Source organism: Stegostoma tigrinum, unplaced genomic scaffold, assembly GCF_030684315.1.
Source record: "Stegostoma tigrinum isolate sSteTig4 unplaced genomic scaffold, sSteTig4.hap1 scaffold_173, whole genome shotgun sequence".
In the NCBI taxonomy this organism is placed as follows: domain Eukaryota; kingdom Metazoa; phylum Chordata; class Chondrichthyes; order Orectolobiformes; family Stegostomatidae; genus Stegostoma; species Stegostoma tigrinum.
Window position 1 is genome coordinate 18429 of NW_026728114.1, and position 11294 is coordinate 29722.

General features: G+C 45.1%; 1 long non-coding RNA gene across 1 annotated transcript; it reads left to right on the forward strand.

The window, feature by feature from the left end:
• Window positions 1-2403: 2403 nt before the first annotated feature.
• Window positions 2404-10652, forward strand: LOC132207835 (uncharacterized). Its single transcript, XR_009443889.1, has 2 exons — window positions 2404-2669; window positions 6790-10652. It is a non-coding gene; the product is annotated as an uncharacterized LOC132207835 (long non-coding RNA).
• Window positions 10653-11294: the final 642 nt, after the last annotated feature.

An 11294-nucleotide genomic window follows, 5' to 3' on the forward strand; every position in this document is an offset into this window, starting at 1 on the left:
TCCACCACTCCACTAACCCATCTACCAATGCCTCCGTCCAAGTCATTTATGAAAATGACAAACAGCAGTGATCCCAAAACAGATCCTTGAGACACATCACTAGTAACCAGACTCCAGGCTGAATATTTTCTATCAACCACCACTGGTTGCCTCCTTCGCCAAAGCCAGTTTCTAATCCAACCTGCTAAATCTCCCTCAATCCCATGTCTCCATGTTTTCTCCAATAGCCTACCATGTGGACCCTTATCGAAGGCTTTACTGAAGTCCATGTCCACCACGTCAACTGCCCGACCCTCATCCACGTGCTTGGTCACCTTCCACAATTACTCAGTGACGCTTCTGAGACACGACCTGCCCTTGACAAATCCACGTTGACTATCTCCCATCAAATTGGTGCTTGCTCGATGATTATAAATCCTCTCTCTTATAATCCTTTCCAAAACTTTTCCTGCAACAGACGGAAGGCTCACTGGGTTTATAATTACCTGGGGCATCTCTACTGCCCTCTTTGAACAAGGGCTCAACATTTGCAACCCTCCAGCCTTCTGGTACTAAACCTGTAGACAATGAGGATTCAAAGATCAAGGCCAAAGGCTCCGCCACCTCCTCCGTAGCCTCCCAGAGAATCTGAAAGTTTCAAAGGATGATGCGTTGTATCCGGAGGTTGGTGGGGTGGTACGTTAGGACGAGGGAGACTTTGTTTTGGTTGTTGTTGCGGGGTGGGGTGAGAGGGATTTGTTGCAGGAAATGCTGGAGACACGGTCGAGGGCGTTATCAACCACAGAGCGGGGCAAGTTGTGGTCCTTGAAAAATGAGGACATCTGAGATATACGGGAATAGAATACCTCATCCTGGGAGCGCAGAGGCAAAGGAATGGGGAATAGGGGATGAAGTGTTGCGGGAATATGGTGGGAGGAGGTGTAATCTTGGTAGCTGTGGGAATTGGTGGAGTTGAAATGGATATTTGTTTCTCAGTGGTTGGACATAGAGTGGTCCAGGTAGGAGAGAGAGGTATCAGAGATTGTCCAGGTTAACTTCAAGTTCGGGAGGAAGGTGTTGGTGAAGTGGATGAACTGTTCGAGCCCCTTGTGGCAACACGAGCGGTGCCGATACGGCCATCGATGTAACGGAGGAAGAGGTGAGGTTGAGGGCCAGTGTAGGTACGGAAGAGGGAGCGTTCCATGTAACCTCCAAAGAGGCAGGCATCGCTTGGGCCCATGTGGCTACCCTGGCCACCCCGTTTGTCTGGAGGAAGTGGGAGGAATTGAAAGAGAAACTGTTGAGGGTTGTTCAAGGACCGGAACTTCCCCCTCCTCAGTGGTCAAAAACGCCCTCGACCGTGTCACCCGCATTTCCCACAACTCATCCCTCACACCCGCACCCCATAATAACTACCAAAACAGTGTCCTCCTCGCCCTCACATACCACCCCACCAACCTCCGGATTCAATGCCTCATCCTCCGACCCTTCTGCCATCTGCAATCCGACCCCACCACCAAAGACGTTTTTCCCACCACCCTCAGGTGACTCCCTGATCTGCTGCACACTCCCCTCGGCTGCATCCAAAACCAGCCCACCTATCCCGTCCTGCAACCTCAAACCCCACCCCCATTTCCTACCTCCTAACCTCTTCCCGCCCCCGAGACCTGTTCGTCCTCCCCGGACTGACCTATCCCCTCCCTACCTCCCCACCTACACTCACCTCGACTGGCTCCATCCCCACCTCTTTAAGTTGTCTGTCTCCTCTCCACCTAACTTCTCCTCTATCCATCTTTGATCCGCCTCCCCCTCTCTCGCTATTTATTTCAGAACTCTCTCCCCCTCCCCCTTTTCTGATGAAAGGTCTCGGCCCAACATGTCAGTTTTGGTGCTCCTAAGATGCTGCTTGGCCTGCTGTGTTCATCCAGCTGCGCACTTTGGTATCTCTACATCTCTTAACAACCTCATTAAGTGAGTTCTAGAGCGAACTGTGCAGGGTAGACTTTGGGTTTATCATTCTAACTTGCTAGTCCTGAAAGATGAAAGTTGGTTTGTGTTGGATGTTTGTCTCATAGCTACGAAAGATACACTGAAAGGATTTTTCAAATCTTTTGTTGAGAATTGTACCCATTTAGTCAGTAATCCTTTTCCTTTTTTAAAGCTTCCTTGGTAGTGACAAATTTCAAATATCTGCGGAATTTTATTTGGCTTTATATTGGTTCTCTGTGATTATCTGTTCAGGACTCGACGACCTGCTAGCTGATTACAGAATTTATCATTGATGTGCTTCAGTCTTATAATATATATCCCAATTTCAGGAGAAAGTCCAGAGAGACCTTTTAAAGGAAAGGGGTTTCGAAAGAAAATCTATCGATCAAAATCATGAATAGTTGATAAATTATTTGCATTTCATATTTCCAGAACCTACCCTGGAAGAGAGAGCCCAGAGAATTGCCAAAGCTGTCCGCAAACAGTCAACAGAAGTGAAGGAAAATTGGGAGCAATTGAAAACCCGTGCGAGCAACTGGCAGAAACAGGTGGAAAAGGTGTTGGAGAAACTTCAAGAACTGCAGAAAGCTCTGGATGATCTTGAGGCTCATGTGATAACAGCTGAGGGAGTCCACACTGATTGGCAACCTGTGGGTGACCTGCTTATTGACTCATTGCAGGATCACATTGATAAAACCACAGTAAGTGCAATTACATTACACTTCACTTATGAACAGATGTAACCACAATGTTGTATGGAGACGATCAGTAATATGAGTACTTCAGTAATATTGATTGAATGGTTGTTAACTTAATTTGCAAATTAAAACTTAGTTGAGCATGCCTTCTGATGATATCACAACATGAATATCAGTATAATTGAGGATTTTATTAGTCAGTGACATCAGCTGAGTTATCTGCTTGTTGCCATGTTATCAGGGTTAAAGGTAAAGTCTTAGCACGCCATTTGGCGACTCCTTAAAGATAGACAACTGGTTATGATTTAACCTGAAGATGACCACGCCTCAGTCAAGTCGAGCGGTTGAGGCGAAGACCCTTTGTGGTAAGCTCACTGGTATGGCAATTGAGCCCTCTCTGCAGGGCATCAGTCTGCATCAAAAACCAACCGTTCAGCCAACTGAATTTGAATAGAGTTTAGGATTGGAGAGCAATCCATGCAATTATTTTTTTTAATGAATGTTTCTCACTGAGACTCTCTCACTGGCAAACTTTTTAAAAGCCAGCTCAGCCATACAGGCGAGATCAGTTCCTGATCTCAGCTGAATTTTTTGACCTGGGGTGGGTCTGCGTTCGGAGTTCAGTGATTGGAATGAATTCTCATTAAGTTAGCGAGAGGGATACTGCACGTGAATAGATCGATGTTTTGAGCAGAGGATGAGATATGAGCAAAAGTTTAATTGATGTGGAAGACCAGCCACAATCATCATTGACGGTGGAGCAGGCTCGAGCGTCCATGCAACATTGTGCTGCCGCTATTTGACTTGTTCTGTGGAAAGGAAGGAAAATGGTCAAAGTGTCAAAAATGATGAAGACCACATCATTCTACAAGCTCAAAATTTGATTGTGTTCAGCATATTATCACTCCTGGTACCCCTAAATCCTGGTCTATCATCTCAGCAGTTCGACTCTGCCCATAAGCTGGTTACTTGTGACATTTTTGAGGGATCTTCCCAAGTCTGAAAATCATTTTTGTTTTTGTAGAATCAGAGTTGGCCAGTGTGGAAGGAGGTCGTTTGGCATATCATAGCTCTTTGAAGTAACTCCCCAATTCGTCCCCCTCTGCTTGGCAATGACTTCAACCACTTATAAAATCTCTTTAATGGAGGGAAACTTTGAAGGCGTCTGAAAGGAGTATTCACGATCCCAGAATACAACTGAGCCTTATTAAGTTCTTAGTTTTGACGATCAAGAGCTTGATGAAAGAGGATTGTTTTAAAAAGTGCCTTAAAAGAGGAAACGTACAGAGGCTAAGAGGTGGAGGAAGTTAGCGAGTTTTGAGAAGATTTGTTGCTTGGGTTGAGGTTCTGGATGTGAGTTTGCTCGCTGAAGGTGCAGGAAGTCTCTTGTTGGGTTTGAAGCCGACACAATTAAATGTTTGGCAACTAGTAGTGGGCAGTTTGAAATCAAGAGTGGGCTAGAGGACATAATTAGATGAGTGCAGATGTCCTGAAGTATGGTTGGACTGGTGGAGATTACCAAAATAGCCATAGGCATAGCCAAGGAACGATTTGGAAACAAAAATGAGAATTTAATAAAATTACCGTTAATAGTGTCAGCCAGGTAGAAAGTACAGAGAATAGGATTTGGTTCAAGGTGAGACTCGGGCAGTGGAGTTTTAGATGACGTCAAGTTTTCAATGGGCAAATGTGGGACTCCAACAGGGAATGCATTGGAATTGTCAGGTCCAGAAGTGAAGTAGTTCCAGATGAAGGTTTCACTGCTAATAAGCCAAGACAAAAGACAGGTAGGCAGGATTGAAAAGATGTAAAGAGACAGCTTGAGGGATTGCATGAATGTGTTGTTGGACGTTCATCATGGGATAAACAAGATGCCAAGGTTGTGCTGAGACAAGCGTAATATTACATTGTTGCCAAGGCGGAGTAATGCAATCAGTCGGTAGTGAATAGAGATTGGTGTGGGGACCACAAAGTGGTCTTCCCAGTTTGAAATTGTTATCTCTACATAGTTGCGCAACTTTATGTTCTGTTGAAAAGGCATTACTGACAAGGAAACAGAAGTTAGCCATTTGTTTACTTGTCAATATATCTTGATTTTTCCACCATCTTCTCCAATTATTCACACAACATGTGCACTGTATGAACTGAACCGTTCAAAGCTTAAAAGGAAATGTTAAAATTGTGGAATATAAAGTTAAATTTATTTCATTGAAAATTTAAATAAATTACATGAAGGTTTGACCAAGACTGCAAGGAATTAGATGGAACACCAGATGAATAAAACAAGCAGTAGTAAGGTGGTATTAGCTGGATGTTCCTGAAGAAAGAGAACACAGCCAACCTTTCTTCCATAAGGGGGACTAATTGTGTGGTGTCAGACACAGTCGATTCAATCATTCCTTCTGTCTTTACTGTCTGACTATACTATGGTTGTAATATTTCCTTTTTTAAATGCTCAAGGTTAGACATACTTCACTTGACATTCTCATTTTAGAAATTTTAAGAAGTTGACTTATTGTCAAGTCACGATAGGATTGAAAACACATTCTATAAGTGTTTGAAGTCAGAAGTCACATGACACCAGCTTATCGTCCAACAGGTTCATTTGAAATCACACAAGCTTTTGGAGTGCAGCCCCTTCATCAGGCGCAGTTAGTGAGGTGACCACAGAGAGAGACAGCTTATAAGCAGAGAGATCAAAAGATCATAGAATTGGCGTGAGTGGAGTGTCAGATAATAACTCTATACAGGTGACCAAGAGTGTTAGAGGCAAGTAAAGCGTTTATAAAGTCCATGTCAGTGCTGTGTTGTCATGATAATCAGGCAGCGCAACAGGAATGTACAAAAGGTGACATCTCAGGTCAGACTCTGACTTGTAGTTTAGAGGCTTGTGTTCAGAATCTGTCTTAGAGTTTTAACCTTTATTTCAAAAGCAAGAATTTATAAGATACCACACTGACTGTAACTACAAGTTGTGTGTTTCTTCAACAAAATATCTGCAAATAAACAAACATCCTGGATGAAGACTTATTATCTGACACTCCACTCACACCAGTTGTATCATGTTTTGATCTGTCTGCTTATCAATTGTGTGTCTGTGTGTTTTCCTCCCTGACCGCACCTGATGAAGGGACTGCACTCCAAAAGCTTGTGTGATTTCAAATAAACCTGTCAGATTATAACCTGATGTCATGTGAGCTCTGACTTTGTCTATCCTAGTCCAACACCAGCACCTCCACATTATAACTGTTTGGAACCAAGTCAGTGCAACAGGTATATGTCGAACATTTGACTTCGGAAGAATGCCGAGTGCTGAAAAATTCATTAATAACAAAGGATTTCTTCATTATGCCATCTATCGTAACATGCTGCGTCTCACAGTCATAATAAAAGGATGGCCACTTCAATTTAGCAGGGCCAAGAACAGTTATGGACATTTTTAGCATGGGAGGAGGCCATTCAACCTATTTTATCTGTCCCAGCTCTCTCCCAGCGCAACAAAATTAATCCTTCTCTCGAACTCATTCCACATATTTCACAGAATTGAAATATATAGGTACATATTTAGGAGATTTTAACATCAAGTGAGCAGTTCTTGCACTTCACCTTGTCACTAAAAATGGAAAACGTGACTTACAAGGAGTGGGTCTTTATTTTGTTCTGTTTTGATGATGAAGCAGATGCAAGTCAAAGTGCTGGAACTGGCCTCTTGAACTTAGCAACTGTTCAACGTGTATAAAATGAATTCAGTGCGCATCTACTAAAAGCAGTTTTATGGAAGGAAAAGGTGCCAAAGAAGATTTGGTGTATTGTGCTTGATGCTATTATACGCCAACCTGTGAAAACAGAACTCTACGACTGTGAGTGTTGAGTTCTGAGAGGGGGCTATCTTGTTTGAATTTACATTGCTAAGCCTAGGCCTATTTTCCCAACAGCAAAATTGGTAATCCAGCAAGAAATGGATATTTCTCTCATTTGTTGGCTGTAAGTGTCTGTTTAAAGTTTCCTTATATACAGGTGCTTAACCTGCTTTTCCAGTTGGAACATTTGTTGTGCCAATGAAAATTTTTTGAATGGTTTCACCTCCAGTTTTCCTCTTTATACATATTTGGTATTTTTTCAGGGTAAGGACTATCTGCAAAATCTGAGATTGGGTTTTGAAAGACAGCAGCCTTTGTTTTGGAGAGATAATGGGAACTGCAGATGCTGGAGAATGCGAGATAACACCGTGTGGAACTGGATGAAGACAGCAGGCCAAGCATCATCTTAGGAGCACAAAAGCTGATGTTTTGGTCCGAGAACCACCTTCAGAAAATGGGGAGGGGGTGCGGGTTCTGGAATAAATAGGGAGAGAGGGGGAGGCGGATGGAAGATGGATGGAGGAGAAGGTAGGTGGAGAGGAGAGTATGGGTAGGGAGGCAGGGAGGGGATAGGTCAGTCTGGGGAGGTGGGACAGGTCAAGGGAGCGGGATGAGGGGAAATAGGGGTGCGGCATGAGGTGGGAGGGGGGATGGGTGAGAGGAAGAATAGGTTAGGGAGGCGGGGACGAGCTGGGCTGGTTTCGGGATGCAGTGGGAGGACAGGAGATTTGGAAGCTTGTGAAATCCACACTGATACCATTGGGCTGCAGGTTTCCCAAGCAGAATATGAGTTGCTGTTCCTGCAACCTTGGGGTGGCGTCATTATGGCACTGCAGGAGGCCCAGGTTGGACGTGTCCTCTCAGGAATGGGAGGGGGAGTTGAAATGGTTCGTGACTGGGAGATGCAGTTGTTTTTTGCAAACTGAGCGTCGGTGTTCTGAAAAGCGGTCCCCAAGCCTCTGCATCGTTTCCCCAATGTAGAGGAAGCCACAACGGGGACAGCGGATGTTTTGGATATTTCTTAAGCATTGATTTTCATTCAGAGTTGGTTCGATTTTGCTGAAGCAATAGACATAACTCACTTTGACGTAGACAATGTCAGAGTTAATGTTTCGCGTCCTGTGACCCTTCCTCAGATCTCACTCTTCACTGATGCTGCCAGACCTGCTGAGCTTTTCCAGCAACTTCTGCTTTTGTTGCTGATTTACAGTGCCCACAGTTCTTTTGTTTTTTACAACACAGACAAAACTTGATCTCTGCAGGAAGCATGATGCTGCATTCTCCAACTTCCCTGGCCTTTTGTAATATAATATTGTCTTTTTCGGACAGAAGTGGCTTTTTTTTTGTTTTAACTTCTGCACATGCTTTCTGTGCAGGTTAAAAGTCTACACCTTTTCAGTTCACTGCAGTGCTGCATAATGAAGACTTGGAACAATTTTTTTTATAAAGTAGAAAATCAGTGTGGTTTGTTTTCCAAAATGTGATGTGTAAGTGCAACACTTAACAGTGTGTTCATCAAACTATTGTTTCCTTTGATCTTTGTGTTGCAGAAATTTCTAGAATCATTTCATATATATTTTTCTTGATATATTTTAGCAGCTTTCCTGGAGCAAGTCTGTTTTCCTTCGGATGAGACGACTTTCAGACATACTCCCTTTATTATGAGATATAATTGGGGTAAAATGAGGAGGATTTTTATTCACTGAGACACACATGACTATATGTTGAAAACATTGGAAAATGCATTCTGTTAGGACTGTCATGTTATCTGGTGTTTGGACCAGGCTTTCCGATTAAATGCAAGTGATTAAGGATGCTAATGATGCCACATGTTATTACAAGAGGAAATGAACTTCCAAGTAAGGATTTGATGCCACATTTATACACAGCATGGACCACGCAGCATGGATGCAGTGACTGAGTGAAATGGGATGCAGTGGCTGTGGGAAATGGGATGCCGTGACGGAGTGAAATGGGATGCCGTGACAGAGTGAAATGGGATGCCGTGACAGAGTGAACTGGGATGCTCACAGCGAATTGCCCCCTCCATCCTGACCCTCTCGCAGCGACCTGACCCGCTCACACTGACTCGCCCCTGCAGTCCTGACCCGCTCACAGCGACTTCTCTCTGCAGTCCTGACCCGCTCACAGCGACTTCTCTCTGCAGTCCTGACCCACTCACAGCGACCTACCCCTCCGTGCTGACCCGCTCAGAGTGAGTTGCCCCTGCAGTCCTGACCCCCCTCACAGTGACCTGCCCCCTCACTCCTGACCCGCTCTGCATTGAGGAAACCAAGCGGAGGCTTGGGGACCGCTTTGCAGAACACCTCCGCTCGGTTCGCAACAAACAACTGCACCTCCCAGTCGCGAACCATTTTAACTCCCCCTCCCATTCCTTTGACGACATGTCCATCATGGGCCTCCTGCAGTGCCACAATAATGCCACCCGAAGGTTGCAAGGACAGCAACTCCTCATCCGCTTGGGAACCCTGCAACCCAATGGTATCAATGTGGACTTCACAAGCTTCAAAATCTCCCCCTCCCCAACTGCATCCCAAAACCAGCCCAGTTCTTCCCCTCCCGCTACTGCATCACAAAACCAGCCCAGCCTGTCTCCGCCTCCCTAACCTGTTGTTCCTCTCACCCATCCCTTCCTCCCACCTCAAGCCACACCTCCATTTCCGACCTACCACCTCATCCTGCCTCCTTGACTTGTCCGTCTTCCCTGGACTGACCTATCCCCTCCCTCCCTCCTCACCTGTACTCTCCTCTCTACCTATCTTGTTTTCTCTCCATCTTCGGTCCGCATCCCCCCCTCTCCCTATTTATTCCACTTCCCTCTCCCATCCCCCTCTCTGATGAAGGGTCTAGGCCTGAAATGTCAGCTTTTGTGCTCCTGAGATGCTGCTTGGCCTGCTGTGTTCATCCAGCTCCACACTTTGTTATTTTGGATTCTCCAGCATTTGCCATTATCAGTGGCCTTTCCTCTTTGTCAAAGTTTGTGCAAAAGCAACACGATATAGGGCGGCACGGTGGCTCAGTGATTAGCACTGCAGCTTCACAGCACTGGGGACTCAGATTCAATTCCAACCTCAGGCAACTGTTTGTGTGGAATTTGCACCTTGACCCTGTGTCTGCATGGGTTTCCTCCAGGTGCTCCGGTCTCCTCCCACAGTCCAAAGAGGTGCACGCTAGGTGGATTGGCCATGCTAAATTGCCCAAAGTGTTCAGGGGCGTGGGTCGGGGTGGGATGCTCCAAGGTTTGGTGTGCAGTTGTTGGGCCAAAGGGCCTGTTTCCACACTGTAGGGAATCTAAACAATCCTGTTCCCACATCTCCATGTTATAACCCTGCTGAGCACTGCACACAGAGATGTTTGATAACAAAAGGATAACAATAATATTCAAACCCAGTGCTGGAGATGTATTTTAAATACACTGAGGCCAGTGTCGATCTCCAATTCAACTTTTATTTACAAATGAACTGTCTTCAACTTTAGCACTGCCTCATTCAGAGATAGTTGCCAGGGTGTCAGCATCTCTGACCCTCACACGACTGAGCTGTCAGCCAGGGCTCCCTGATTTGGGCTGTTAATGTGGACCAATCAGGCAACTCATATTCTGTGAGGTTCAACTGGCCGACCTGGTCACAAACCAGTGCGGTGTGTTCATCGAAAATCAAACATGTACTAGAAAGGTACCATTACATACCAGTGCAAAGGAAGGCATGAGGCTAAACTGGGGAGGGAAGGGAACTGCTTATTGGGGGTGGCTCAGAGAGTGGAAGAAAATCGAATGGGAAGAAGACCATTTGAGACTGAGGGAGAGAGATGTAATTGCCTGAATGAGGCATTCCAATTGCGAAATGGATTTTTGTGTGTACACCCTGTTCAGTTTTCCCGATCTTAATCTGTCCTCCTCTTTAAATCATTAGTATCTGAAATTTCTGTATCATTTCCAAATGCTCTGTCTCTAATGTTATGCTGTTGGAATTGGTTGAACTGCAGAGATATCATTTATTTGCACAAATGTGTTCAGTGAAATGAGTTGCATGCTATATATGTATTATTCTTCCTGATTCTATTATACGCATACAAATTAAAGTTAGTTCCACTTTTGAACAACAAACTGCTTTTAGATGTATGATGTATCTCATTTGCCTGCCACTTAGTCTTGTTGATGAGTTGTGTTTCTGTTTTGTCAAGAAATTTGAATGAGCTGGAGCACTAATGGCAATGCCCAATGTGGTGATATTCCAACATTGCAGCTGGACGGTCGGGCGGGGAGGGGGATGGGTTTCACAAGAACTATTACAGAGGGAAATGGAGAGACAGGTGATGTATGTGGCAGCACCGAGACAGTGAGGAGAATGAAATGCAGCCTGAAGGGGACTCTGGCTGCATTCTCCCAGGCACGGGCTGAATGGAAGAGGACAGAAAGGATTCACTCAGAGGAAGAGTAGATGAGACTGGACTGATGATGAAACAGGCAATAATCATTGGCGAGTCACTGATAGGAGGGTGAATCAATCGGGCTCACTTTAAGACTGTTTACAGTTACCATATAGTTCCTGGGAGATGTGTAGATCAGGCCAGGCTCATACAGAAACGCTTCCCGGAGTAATTAACATGTAGACCCCACTGGGAAAGAGTGAGGGGTTGGCCGTCCTGCTACCACTGATGCACTGAAAGCTTGGGGCATAACTGGGACGATGGGGCTGCTGCTGCCGAGGCACAGTCGGGAAGGACCACTGAGATTTTCCTGCTGAAG